Raw genomic sequence first — 14,577 nt, 5'->3', positions numbered from 1 at the left:
CGATTAACACGCCTAATTAAAACCAGTCAAAGTTGTTTAATCGATTATATAATTTACGTCATTAATAATTGAAGCTCCCACTAAATTCCGCATATCCTTAATTAATCTAATTATTTAAGTCGGTAGCACCCAAACTTGTCAAAATGAAATTTTGCCAATGCCGCTCAAAACCGAGGCCTAGCCTCCCAAAATTTTAATTAAAATAAACAAAATTAATTAAAATAAATAAAACGGCAAAATAAGCAACATCAAGCCTACTACGGCTAGCCACCTCACCGCACCAAGCATACACACACGCCAAGACCACGAACACACGACCCACGACACACGGCCGCGAGCTGCTGCCACGGCATAGCCGCGCGTGGCTGCTGCAGCCCGCACCTGCTACCGCGCGTGTGCTGCTGCCGTGCGTGGCTGTTTCCGCGCGTGTGGCCGCAAGTAAGGCAGCGCTGCCACCTTGGCAGCCCGGCTCGCCAAGGTGATGCAATGCCTCGTTTTGCGTGCCACGGCCTCGGGATTTGATCCCTTTTCGCGAGACAACAATAATTAATTCTAAATTAATTTTAGAACTAATTTAGAGAGCAAAATAAAATTTTAAACAAGTCTAACTTAATAAAATTTTCAAAGTGCAAATAACCAAAATAATTCCAAGAACCATTCTTAATTAAATTGGTTTAGCTTTGTGCAATATAAAATTGAGGCAATTTCTCACTTTCAATTTAATCAATTTAAATTAAACTTGAGAATTTGACAAAGTAAAGGGAAGTTGGAAAAATATGAACTTTAATGTTCAAATGAAAATTCCAACATCTAAATTTTGTGAATCCTTGAAAATTATATCTTCCAACATGAAGATAACCAAATTTCTATCACAAAATCGAAACTTTATGTTTCCAATCAACTCAAAAAGATTAAAACATCAAAGTTTAACACAAAATAACATGGAATTTAGTGGTTTTTAAAGTTTCAATTACTTATCTCAAATAAAGATTGAATCTTTAACACTTAGGAAGCCTCAAAAATAAAACTTTCACACTAAAAGGCAATTAGTTTGCAATTAAGTGAAAATAAATCAACCTTTAAGCATCAAATACTACCAAGTAAGTGTGCTTTAAGGGGACATAAAATTGCAAAAAATACTGCAAATAATCAACCATATAATCAACAATTTATGCCATTAATTTCAAGGTTAGAAAAGACTTAAAAATTTTCGTCAAAAACGAATAACCCCTCGAAAAAGGCATTTCTGGTCAAAATTTGGCTAAAATCACAGGCCCCTTGGGGATATAAACCTTTCCAGAACACGTTTTCCACCCAAAATTCACTATTCTTGGGCGAAAATCTGGGTTCTGGGCCAAAATCGACATTAAAATGGGATTAAAATAAATAAAACTGAGCTACTAATCTAATTAGCAACTTAAACCAGAAAATTAAGCCAAAATAAACCTTGAAAAACATGATTATAAAAATAAACGAGCGGGGCTCTGATACCGCTATTGGGGTTTGGTGAGTCCGACTCACCGCGGAAACAAACCCCGACTCAAGGAACCACTCGCAATAATTAAAATCATAAAGCATAAATAAAAATCACAAAGAAAAGATAATGAATCTTACCCTCGAAGCGAGCTTCGCCCAAAACCCAGGGCTCTTACTTGAAAGCTACGAGCACGTCAAGCGCCGCGCCTCCGATGGTATCCACCCACAAAAAGGCGAACACAACTTTAAGGTGTACTACCTGGGGGTTAGCGAGGTCCGACCAAAACCCGAGTGTTATATGAGTTTAAGAGTTTTCCCAATATTATGGAATGCTCTTTTTAACTCCCACTCAAGCATCATTTCCAATGCACAAAGTTGGGTATTTATAGGGAATGATGGAGTATGAAAATCTCTCCCATCAATGTGGGACAATGAGATTTTCACATTTCATTTTAAAGCTAAAATAAAATTATTAAGCAAACTAGTAATAAATCAACAAGTGTCAAGCATACATGAGAGAGTAGGTGAGGACCACTTGGAGATGGGGACCAAACTTGCTCCCCACTCTCTCCCTCACTTTGTGCCACATGGCAACCCCACTTACTCCCATATTCCAACCTTCCCCTTATTCACGGTCCTATGGCCCGAGCCAAGCCACGAGCCAAGCCCGAGCCCGACCCGAGCCCAGCCCGCACCTGGCCCGAGCCCTGCCCGCACCTGGCCCGAGCCCAGCCCGCACCAGCTGCTGCTGTGGCGTGGTGCGGCTGCGGCTGCGGCTGCTGACGTGGCGCGCCGCGGCTGCTGTTGTGCTTAGCCGCGGTTGACCGTGGCTGCCAGCACGGTGTGCCAGCTCGTCTTGCCCCTAGCATTCGGATGCTCGGGGCACTCTGATGCTAGGGTTATGTTCGGGAATATTGTTGATTTATTATTATTTTGCGCGTCTCGTCTTTTATCATTTAGACTCGACTTCTGACGATCGGTTTCGACGCTCTAAGCTCGAATTACCAACGTCTAATTATTTAACACTCGGGCGACGAATTAATTTCTTCCGAATTAATTCGTCGAGTTGGTTCGCATATATTTGCTTGGGTGTGACCCGAAGGGTTTAGTCAAGATTAAGCTGTAATATTAATTATATTAATATTACTGATCGGAAGCGGCCTCCACCTAGGCATTCCGATCACTTGACCTTACTGAATATATTAGCTTTCTAATAATTCTGAACCCGCTATCAGAATAATACACTTGTTTGAAGGACACTATTCCTTTCAGTAGCACTCCCAGGCCGTCTTCTGATCCCCATTCAAGGAACCAACAGAGCCGTCATCCCTCTCATACTTGATGAGCATAAGAGACGGGATGATTACCGCCTTGGCTTCGTTGAGAGTTTGCCAGCCAAGGATAATGTTGTAGGCGGTCAACTCCTCAACGAACAAGAATCTGACGACAATATGTCGTCCCTGGCCTTTCTCTCCCAGCCGGATGGGTAAGTCAATTCTTCCGGCTGGGTAGACCATCCCACCCCCAAAACCAACCAAGGGGTGGGTGACCGGATGCATGTTGTTGACATTGTATTTCAGATTTTGCAGGCACCGGAGGCTGATGATGTCTGATGAGCTGCCGGTGTTAATAAGGATCCGTCCAACCAGCTGGTTAGCAACCTTACATTCAATGACGACCAGGTCATCATGCAGACGGCGGACGCTTCCCCTGTCCTTCTCAGTGATCAAGACGTCTGGGAAGGAGGAGCTTGCAGACGCCTGCTCATCATCATCTTTGTCCATCTTTTGAAGATGGCTCTTGGTGCCCCGGATGGTAGGGCCACCACATGAGAACCCACCTGCTATTGTGTAGATCGGCTCCTTGTCGGTATCCGAGCTACTAGCAGGCTGGGGGGTAGTCTTGGAGGACTGACCCTTACTCTTCTTTTTTTCCCCGGCTGGGGACTTAGAAATGTAGGACTTTAACATCCCCTTGTCAGCCAGACAGTCTAACGTCCGTTGAAGGCTGAAGCAGTCGTTGGTGTCATGGCCAACTTCCTCATGGTATTGGCAAAATTTTTTCTTGTTCCTTGATTTAATGGAACTTTTCATTGGATTCGGCTTTTCTAGGGTTAGCCGATCCTTAATTTCCATGAGGATGGAGTTGCAGTCCTTGTTAAAATCGTACTTAGGGACGTACGGTTTAAACTCTTTCTTTTTCTTCTGGGACGGCTGGTAAGAGTCACTAACCGCCCTGATTTCTTTTCTTTTCTTGCTCTCATCTTTATTTTTGGCCGGCTGATGTATCCATTTTATAAAGTAATTTACCCCCGTCCCTTGGTCATAATTAGTAGTGTTTTTGGCTCTTTCGAGCCACTTTTATTACTAATTTGTGTTTTCTACTGTTTTCGTAGTTTTTGTTGAGTTTTGTAGGAAATTGCGCCTTTGGAGCATTTTCTCGGGTTTTTCATGAAGCGACTACGGGAATTAGAAGTGCACGACCATTTTGGAAGCCCAAGGCCGGTTAGAGTCATCGAGCGGTGATTAAGCCCAAGACCCGAAGAGGAAATCCGGATTGGGCCGAGAAATCAAGCCAAATCGAAGTCCGAGCCTCAAAATGGAGCAAGGGCCCGATCGGGCAACCTCTAGCACGATCGGGCGCGGCGCTGCTGGTGCTGTGCGTGGCTTATAGCGCGCACGATCGTGCGAGCCTCTAGCACGATCGGGCGATGCTGCTAGGAAGGAACGCGAAGAAAAAGGCGGGCCCGATCGGGCGGCCCTTCGCCTGATCGGGCGCTCGTTTTTATAGGACCAGAATAGTTTAGATTTAATTTTTGTTTTAGAAAAGTCGTTTAAGTATGATTTTTGTACGGATTTTTAGATTACCTTCTTTCTTAGAATATTTCTATCTCTAAAATTCTCTCTCAACTTTTGTTCTTAATTCTTCCATTAATTCCAGATTTCTTTTTGGTAACAATTTCTTCTCTTTTAATTTCAGCTATTTTATTTACTTCTTTGATTATGCTATTATTTATTTATTTGATTAGTTTAGTTATGATAATGCGTGAGTAGTTTAATTTCTAGGGTTTATGGAGATCTAATAAATGATATGAAGGGGTAATTTTGTGATTGTTAATTATCAATGCTTGGTTGATTTCCTATTGATTGATTAAATGCTATGCAATTAGGTTTGGCCAGATTTAATTGTATGAGTTTAGCAATATTAATTCGAGATTCGACAGATGAGAATTGATGTTTAGTCTTAGTTTCAATAGGCGGATTAATTTATAAATGGTTAAGTTGGGATTCGAAAGATGAGATTTAATACCAATAAATTAACTCTGTGATTATAATATGTAGCGAAAGCCCTTTATAATCTGATCAACCAATGCTTGATGATTGTTTATTTTGAATTGCCCTGGAATATTGTTTATTAGTGAACCTATGCCCTTGGCCTTTTAATATTTGATTTTCTACCTACTTTATTCCTTTCGACTTATTCTCCGTAGTTTAGATTTTTATTCACAAAAATATTGGTTACTTAGATAATTTAGACTATAATAATTAATTAGGAGTAAAAAGACCTGTTTCCCTATAGAGTTTGACCCTACTTCCTTATCTACTTTAGTTAGAGGACTTAGGTAATTATTTTTGATTAGGGGATACGACTTTACCCTGTCAAAATTTGGCGCCGTTGCCGAGGAATCGGGTAGGAGGGATAATGTTTTCACTTTACCCAACCCACCTTGACCAAATTTGAGAAGGGGAAGCCTTCTTACACTTTCGAGCTTAACGATCAAGGTGAGGTTCAACCACCTCACCCTTCACCTCAACCCCACCAGTCTCCCATAGACCACTCACCTCATCACCATTCACCACACTATCCACTACCTCCACCCTTTACATTTGATATTCTCACTTCCTATATCAACTACAACATAGACCCCAACGCCCCTTATGACTTCTCGGCTTTTAGGAGCCAATAGATAGGATTGAGATGGGGCAAGGGAGAGTTAAGGGTATGGTTAGGGATTTGGACACTAGAGTAGGGTCTCTAGATAGAAGGGTGGGGTATGTGGAGTGGAACCTAGGGAGGGGTTTATACCCCATGTATGATGATTACGCCCGTCGGGGGGCTGTTCCCCCCAATTCACTTGCCCCCTATTGGTTCCAATATCCACAAGGTGGATATACGAACCCAAGTGCCTTTGGTACCTACGTCGACTACTCATCGGTCCATGGTTATGGGACCGATGTACCTTTTGGTGGGATTGGGGGAAATGTGGACCCTAACTACTTTGCAGCTGGTTTGGGTTATGGAGGTGGTGGCTCTAGCCATGGAGGAGCCAGTTCTAGCCACGGAGGGGGCTATTCGAGGATGGATGAGGATGAGGAGTTGGCTACACTCCCAAGTCAATGAGGGCATTGCTTGATTTGGCTTGGGGGGGTGTTCTTTTACTTGGTAATTCTCTTCCTTTTCTCTTTTTATTTGCTTTCTAGTATAGTTTTAATTGCTTTCCTAGTGTAGTTTTTATTGCTTTCTTATATATGAAACATACAAAAAAAATTGAAAAAATAAAAAAATTTAAAATACGTTCCAATGAATTATGAATCATACTTCCTTGTGCCCCATACTTGAGAAAATTTGTTTTGATTCTTGGTTATTGATAATGAGCATTGTGGATTTGTTGATCATGATTTGAAGTTTAATTGCTTGGATTCCTGAACATGAGTCAATTTTGCCAACTATTTGTGAATATAGTGCTTGACTAGTTGATGTGGTTAGGAAATGTTTGATAGTTCCATAATTCCTGGTATGTTAATGAATTTGAGTATTGATTTGCAACTATGAGTAGTGTTTCATGACTTATTATTATGCACATGAGGAGGACGAAGGCGTTCATTCTCTTAGGTAGCCTCAGAGTATTAGATACATTTGTTCCCTTCTTGTTACCCATGTTGTTGCTTGTGCCCTTTTATTGTTTATTTAGCCACATTACAAGCCTATATGAGCCCCATTGGTTACTAGTCCCAAGCTTGGCTTGGGGGAGCTATTAGTTGGTGAGGTGAGGTAGTTGTGGTGTGCATATTATTTGCACAATGTGGGAATAAAAGAAGAGTTATTATTCTTTAATTTTTGATTGGAAAATATTGATATTGTGTTTCAAAGTTGAATTTTCCAATATGAGTTAAAAAGAAAAAAAAGAGCAAAAGAAAAAAAATTTAATGCTCAAATGTTCTATTTGAAGGTTGTTCAACGAAAAAAAATTCAAGTAGACAAAAAAAAGAATGAGTTCAAAGTTTGTTTTTCACTCAAAGTTCTACATTATCATATTTTTATGAGTGATTATTGTAAGTGTTGGGATTGTTTATGATGATTAGAGTTGTATTTGGTGGTTGTTGTTGGAGTTAGTTATGTTGATGGAGATGTATGATCATCATTTATTTTGATCATGGGTTTATTAGGATTTGGCTCCCTTAATGCATAGCTTTTCTCTCATATAATCCCAAATTTATCCTACCCTTTACCCTAGCCTTACATTACAAGCTTTAAAGACCTTCCGACCTTGTGCATAGAAGTTATGTAAATGTGAAAGTGTTGTTTATCAATGCAAGTTATGACTTGGCATATTTCGAGTCGACTAGTAGGATGAGCGTACATTATTTTTATACACACGAGAGTGTGAGTTGGGAGGGAATTGTTCACATTAAAAGGGTTGGTTGGAGAGCGATCGAGTATATCTTTTACTCGCCAAATAAATGAGAGTTGAGTGTATGAGCACTAGTCTTGAATTCTATATGCTCTTGTGGTTTGCTCTACTTGACAATTGTTGGGGAGGAAGGGTGATTAGATGAATAAGATTGATTGATGTTGAAGCATGTTCATTAGATTTGCCTTGAATCGTTGGTATTTGATTTGATTATTGGGGTGAAGTATGTTTTATATGTTCATTGATGAGCTCTTTGCTTAGGGACAAGAAAAGGTTTGGCTTGGGGGAGTTTGACGTGTCCATTTTATATAGTAATTTACCCCCGTCCCTTGGTCATAATTAGTAGTGTTTTTGGCTCTTTCTAGCCACTTTTATTACTAATTTGTGTTGTCTAGTGCTTTCGTAGTTTTTGTTGAGTTTTGTAGGAAATTGCGCCTTTGGAGAATTTTCTCGGGTTTTTCATGAAGCGACTACGGGAATTAGAAGTGCACGAACATTTTGGAAGCCCAAGGTCGGTCAGAGTCATCGAGCAAGTGATTAAGGGCTCAGTAATTGGGATCCCGAGGTATTCGGACATAGGAGCGCAACCCTTCTCTCTCTCCCTGCTTAACGGTGCTCAAGTCAAGACTTGTTTTCTTAGCAGGGATGTTCATTGAGATGTTGGAAGCAAACAGGAACGCGAGCTTCTTGAAACTATCAATGGACCCGGCTGGCAAGTTGCCAAACCATTGTTGGGCAATGCCCTTCAATGTAGCTGGGAAGCATCGACACCAAGTCGCATCATCCAACCCCTGTAAGTACATGAGGTTGGTGTAAGCCATGAGGTGATCTTCCGGGTTGGTGGTACCATCATAGGTACCTACCAATACATTCTTAACCTTGGTCGGCTGTGCCGCCTCCGTTATCTCTCGGGTGAACGCAGAAGGTTGTTCACCCAGGCGAAGCAGACAGAGCTACCAGTCCAGTGGCTGGACATTGTGATATGCCGCCTGACTTCCGAAAAGGGTCGGCTGCATGAAGTGATGGGGATACTGACCGTAGACCTGAGTGGGTACATACGGTACAGTTCCAATCATCTGAGGGTCAGAATGGACGGTATTGCCGCCTGTCTGGCTCTCATGCAGGGAAAGTTCATTCCCTGCAGAGGTGTTGTTGAAGCTGTCAGGAAAGTTCGACGTGGAAGCCGACTCAAACAATTGTTGATTTCTATTCCGGTTGATTATTTCCCGGGCATCAGGAGTTGATTTTTTACTTCCCACCTGCTGTTGAGTCCGGCCGGTATCGTTGTTATTCCTCTTAGGAAGAAGAATTTTGGACCAGTCAATGGTCCCGGCTGCTTTCTCCTTTGCATGAGGAGTGGGCTGCCGATCCCTGACTGACTTCCCCTTTTCCAGAGGAGTCTTCTTGGCCGTCTGACCCCTACTTGGGCCAGCCTGACTCTTAGAGCTCAGCTCTTTAATTTCACCCTTGAAACTTGTCATGAGTCTCATGAGTTTGTCTCGAGTGACAGGTGTTGATCCAGCTTCCGTATGGGTTTCCCCTTCCGGCTGCCCAGGGGGTCGATTTGAACCCGCCTGGGAGGCACCCCGCTCCAGAGCCTCTCTGGGCCGAATGCGCTTGGTTATCAGAGAGCCATCATCGGCTGTATGGTCTCAACCTGAGGATCTTCATCCTCCTGGTCTGTAAAAACTTCTGGGTCATCGCCAGACGGTTAGGAGGTGGTACAAAATCTTGAACCATCTTCGAGGTACTCTCCGCACATACTGCGCCAAATTTTTTGGGTGCTTTTGTCCCTCGGGAGAGTTACAACACAAAGACTGATCCGGTGCGGCCTGTACCTACAAAATAAACGGAGACACCGGTTAGGTGGTGCTCCGCCTCCGACGAACAAGTTAGTAACTTGAAGGGAGATAAAAAGGTGCGGAAATTTAGGTGGGTATTTGCTCGGATTCGAAGCTCAGATGTCTCTATCACAGGGACAGTTTTTAATAAATGGTAAAACGTGCCCTCCAAAAGAGAGGAATCTCCCTATTTATAGGGTCCTCGGGATTTGTGCCCTTGATTGGGTCACTGGACCCTAATCATTGGTGGGTTGTGCCGCATTGCAGTTTTCTCGGGATTTAGGCCTGAAGGCCGCCATTCCTCCCAGGTTTCTGTAGTGGCACGTGTCAAGAAGGGATAAGTCCACCTTGGGCCATCCTGGGGCTGACACGTGTCATCCTATGATTGGACCACGTGGCGGGGTAAAATTACCCTAAACATCTTTAATGACCATTAAATCTTCATCTGGAAACTCATTGTCTTCTATTGGCGTCCCGTCTTCTATTGGAAAGTCCTCTAGAAAGTCTAATACCACAGATCCTTTGATAGCTTTTTGCGGCATAAACCTTATATCAAACTGGGATAAATTGACTATCCATCTCGATATGCGTCCATTGAGTGTAGATTTCTCGAATAGATACTTGAGTGGATCTAATCGGGAGACTACAAAGACGGTATGCACTAGCATGTAATGTCTTAACTTGGTTGTGGCCCACACCAAGGTGAGGCACAACTTCTCAAGTGGTGTATAACATGCTTCATATTCGAGCATTTTTTTCTTAGATAGTAAATGGCATTTTCTTTGCCTTATACTTCTTAGGCTAGCATAGCTCCCATTGTCTCTTTGGTAACTGTTAAGTACAACCTAAGAGGTATTCCCGGAAGTGCTGGTGCTAATACGGGAGGATTTGCGAGATAGGATTTGATCTTTTCAAAGTCTTTTTGACACTCGTCATCCCATATTACTAGTACATTTTTCTTAAGCTTTTTAAATATTGGTTCACATATCGTCGTCAATTTTGATATGAACCTACTTATGTATTACAACCGGCCGATAAATCCTCGAATCTGCTTCTCGATTTTGGGCGGTGGCATTGACATGATTGCTTTGATCTTGGTTGGGTCTATCTCTATTCCTGTAGAGCTTATGACATAACCCAAAAGCTTGCCTAAGGTTACTCCAAAAGCAAACTTAGATGGGTTCAACCTCATATTGTATTTTCTTAGCCTTTCGAATTTTTTTTTAAGGCTACTTGATGGCCTGGGCGGTCTTTTGATTTTACAATCATGTCGTCCACATACACTTTGACTTCTTTATGCATCATGCCATGGAGCAAGGCAGTCGCTGCACGTTGGTAAGTGGCACCCGCGTTTTTCAACCCGAATGGCATTACCGTGTAGCAGTAAGTGCCCTATAGTGTTATGAAGGTTGTTTTCTCCATGTCTTCTTCTGCCATGAGAATATGATTATAACCTGCATATCCGTCCATAAACGAGAGAAGTGCGTAATTTGCTGTGTTATCTACCAAAATATTGATGTGTGGTAAAGGGAAGTCATCCTTTGGACTTGCCTTATTTAGATCTCGATAGTCGACACACATTCTTACCCTTCCGTCTTTTTTCGGAACTGGGACGACGTTGGCGACCCATCCAGGGTATTTTGATACCTTGATGAAACTTGCAGTTATTTGTTTTTTACCTCTTCTTTTATTTTAAGTGCTACGTCGGGTTTCATTCGACGCAACTTTTGTTTTACAGGTTTCATTCCCCGAATTAGTGGTATAGTGTGTTGAGCTATTTCTCTATTAATGCCTGGCATATTTTCGTATGACCAAGCAAATACATCGATGTATTCTTTAAGCAAGTTAATTAAATCGGTTCTTTCTTGTTCATTAAGTGTTAGTCCGATTTTAACTTCTCTTTTATTGGTTGAATCATTTGAGATATCAACCGTCTCAGTTTCTTCGATTACCGATGTTTTCTTTTCAAGTGTTTCCATTGCTTTAATAAGTTCTTTATCTTTTTCATTGTTAGTTAGTCAATGCTCATCATCTTGGGTTAAAGAAGAACACAAGAAGTAAGGAGAAGAAGTTATATTATTATACTCTGAGATCATTACATCAAAGAGTGATATGTCCTCAGGGACTTAATCACTAACTATTCTAGAAGAAGAGATAGAAGGGGAAGGTGCTACTACTAAAGACCTAGACGACTCTATAGGGAGAGACTCTGACTCCGACGACTCTTCAAACATTGGTCCTTGCCCTGTCGTGATGTATATCTTTCTTCCACTTGAAATAGTTACCTTGACGGTCTTGCGCCACCCTTGTAGTGATCCTTCCGCTGGAGTGATTAACTTCGAGGGATCGAAGCTTTCACTTTGTAGGACCGTTTGAATGAGCGAGGATTTATTCTCTTTGAATGTTGGTTCATCCTATGCATTCCCAAATAATAATCCCATGACGTTAAAGTCAAAGCACGGGGGTGCTTTCTCCTTATGGACAGGAGTTGGGATTTCATCTGTGAAATAGCAATCCAAGAAAATCTCAAATCCCGGTTTCCTTATGCCGTTTACGAAAAATGGTTCGGGAAATTCGTGGCATGGATAGTCCTCTCCTTCTTTTATGAATTGATCATTAAGGGTAAGAGGGTACTGATCCATTGGGATTGCTTTCTTTTGAATGCGAGCGTCCCTACGTGCCTTCGACTTTTTCTAGGATCGCTTAAGATCTTTCTGAGTTGGTTCGAAACCAAGTCCGAAAGTATCTAATTTAGGGAGGCCAGGTGATTCCAGTGATTTTTCTATTCCCATTTTCTTTCCTAGGGTCATCCTAGGAAAATTTCCTTGTTTCTTCAGAGTAGCATTCACGATCATGTTAGAATGGGGGTCGTAGCAGAGAGGGGTCCTTTCATCCTCCTGGATTAAGGAGACCTCTTCGTTAAAGCCCCATAAATCTTCATCATCCTCGTCGTGCTCCACGTCAATTACTGGGTTTTCTATAGACTTGATTCTCATAGGTGAAGCATCGATGGTGATAGGAATTCCCCCAACTATGGCTTTTACTTGTTGGTAGAGAGATGAGGGGGCGGCCTTTAAGTCATGAAGCCAAGGGCGTCCCAACAGCAAATTGAATGAAGCTTTGATATCTACTACTTGGAAAGTAGTAGCATGTTCTATCGCTCCTGCCGTTACATTCATGGTAATTTTTCCAAGAGCTTGACGACGAGTGTTGTCGTAGGCTCTTATTCCTTGTGTTGACGGGGTTAAATCTTCATCCCTTATACCTAGCATCCTTGTAGTTCTAAGTGGACAGACGTTAATGGCTGATCCATTGTCTATAAGAGTCATAGGGACGTTCATTCTCTTGCAAACTACTGTGAGGTTTAATGCCTTATAGTGTTTGTCACCTTCTAGGGGCAAATCCTTGTCAAAAAAGGTGATCAAATTGATGGGACTAGGTTAATCACTTGTGAGGAAGTTAGCCAACCCCTCAGGAGTGGTGTCAGAATCTATCCCTATTTTTTCCAATGCATTCATTACAGCCAACCTGTGTTCGCGGGATGTCGCCAGAAGTTTCCATACGTTCATTTCAACTTTTGTTTTCTTAAACTGTTTGACGATATCATTATCTTCAATGATAGGTATGGGAATTTGCTGTGTGGTTGGCATGGGTTGTGTTGAAACGGGAGTTTGCATTATCCCAGATCTTGTGAGGACGTCTATTCATGAATCTTCTTCAACCCAAAAGTCATCCATGGCGTATAACACTAAAGGTGGAGGTCCTACCATGTCTTTTAAGTAGACGTCTTCTTCGTCTCTTTCCCAAACTCCATTAATACTTGCATCCTCTTCTTGTGGAACTTGGACTAGCTTCATTTCATCAATCATTTTCTGGATTAAATCCTTGAATTTAAAACAGTTTTTGATGGTGTGACCTCCTGATTGATGATACTGACACTAATATCTATCTGTCCTTTTCAATGATTCGAATGGTCTCGGTTCGAGAGGTTTGATCTTGCCACTCTGGGAGAGCATTTTGAACATTTGTATATATGGGATCCCAATTGGAGTGTAGAGTCTATTACTCTTCTTGGGTTTTTCGGTGACTTGTAGAGGAAAACGTGTCGCCTCGTAAGTCGTTCCCATGGGTGTGAATTCTCTCTTAGGCTCATTTTTCGAGAGTGGAACCTCTTCATATTTCTTCTAAAGTTCCTTTATAGCCTTGAGAGTTTCACGTAGCAAATGTGATCCTTCCATCATAGACAGTGTGAGCGATTGTATGTCCTCTTTACTTGCTGGTTCTGGAAGGTCATCCATGGCGCCGAAAAAGATCTCCTCCTCTTCTTCGATGGCATGGATTTCTTTAACAGGTTTGATGAGAGATGAGGGGTCAACCTCGTTTTCCTCATCAGAGATAGCCAAGGAATGAGCGAGAGGCGCAGGCTTCTTACTGGCAGGGGGCAATGGCAGCTTGTTGTTGTCGATTAAGTCTTGGATAGCTTCTTTAAGCTTCCAACAGTTCTCGGTGAGATGGCCCCTACCTTGGTGATACTTGCAATGTGCATTGGGGTTCCATTTAGCCGACCTCTTTTCGACTGGTGGGTCCCCAAATGGTCCAATAGGAGTTATAAGACCTTTTGCATTTGATTGATCAAATGCGGTTTCATAACTCATGCCAATAGGAGTAATGTTCCTCCTAAATGGTTTCTTTTGTCCTTGATTATTCATAGCAAGGACTTCACCTAGGTTAAAAGTGCTAACATTGTTTGAGTGGGTGGTTTTGGAAGAAGAAGGATTCTCATTCTTCTTGCCTTTCCATCCACTGTTAGAGTTATTGTTGGCAGCTTTCAACTTAGCCAGGTCGTCTTCAATATTCATTCCAATGTCGTAGACGGGCTTGAAGGTATGGAGATTATTTTGATACATGAGATGCTTGGAGTATTTTTCTTGAAGGTTTTTGATGAATAACCTTACAAACTCTTTTTCACTCGGCACCTTAATCATCTTAGCTGAGGTTTCTCTTCATTTGTTAAAGAAGGAGGTGAAGCCTTCGTTCTCCTTCTGCTTGAGGATTTCAAACTCCCTATGGTCAGTCTCAACTTGAATGTTTCATTTATATCTATCAACGAAAGCGTTTGCTATGGACTCCCAGGTGGAGGTTTTTTCTTTCTCGAGAGAAAAGAACCATTGCCGGCAAACGGTCTCGAGAGATAGTGAGAACAGAGAAGGAAACACCTTCTTGTCGATACCCTTAATACTCATTATTGTTTCGAAGGCTCTTAAATGAAAATAAGGGTTATCGGTTGCTATAAATTTCGGGATGTCGTTAGCATAGAACTTCTAGGGAAGATCTTTGTCCACCGAGACCCCTTGTGAACTAATCCCTTGAAACTTGTAGTCGCTAGATAGCTTGCTTAGACTCTCTTGCATGAGGTTCATTTGTTGTTGTTTCACGGGATCGTCGATCTTAAGGGTTAGGAGCTTTAGTGCCTTAGTCACGGTAACCAGTTGGTTCCTGAGCTCATTAACTTCTTCTTGTGTTTCCATTACTGTCCTAGTTTTCCTCTTACGAGCAATGGGTTTGTCG

This window comes from Chenopodium quinoa, unplaced genomic scaffold (assembly GCF_001683475.1).
Source record: "Chenopodium quinoa cultivar QQ74 unplaced genomic scaffold, ASM168347v1, whole genome shotgun sequence".
Taxonomy (NCBI): Eukaryota; Viridiplantae; Streptophyta; class Magnoliopsida; order Caryophyllales; family Amaranthaceae; genus Chenopodium; species Chenopodium quinoa.
This window is presented reverse-complemented; position numbering follows the sequence as displayed.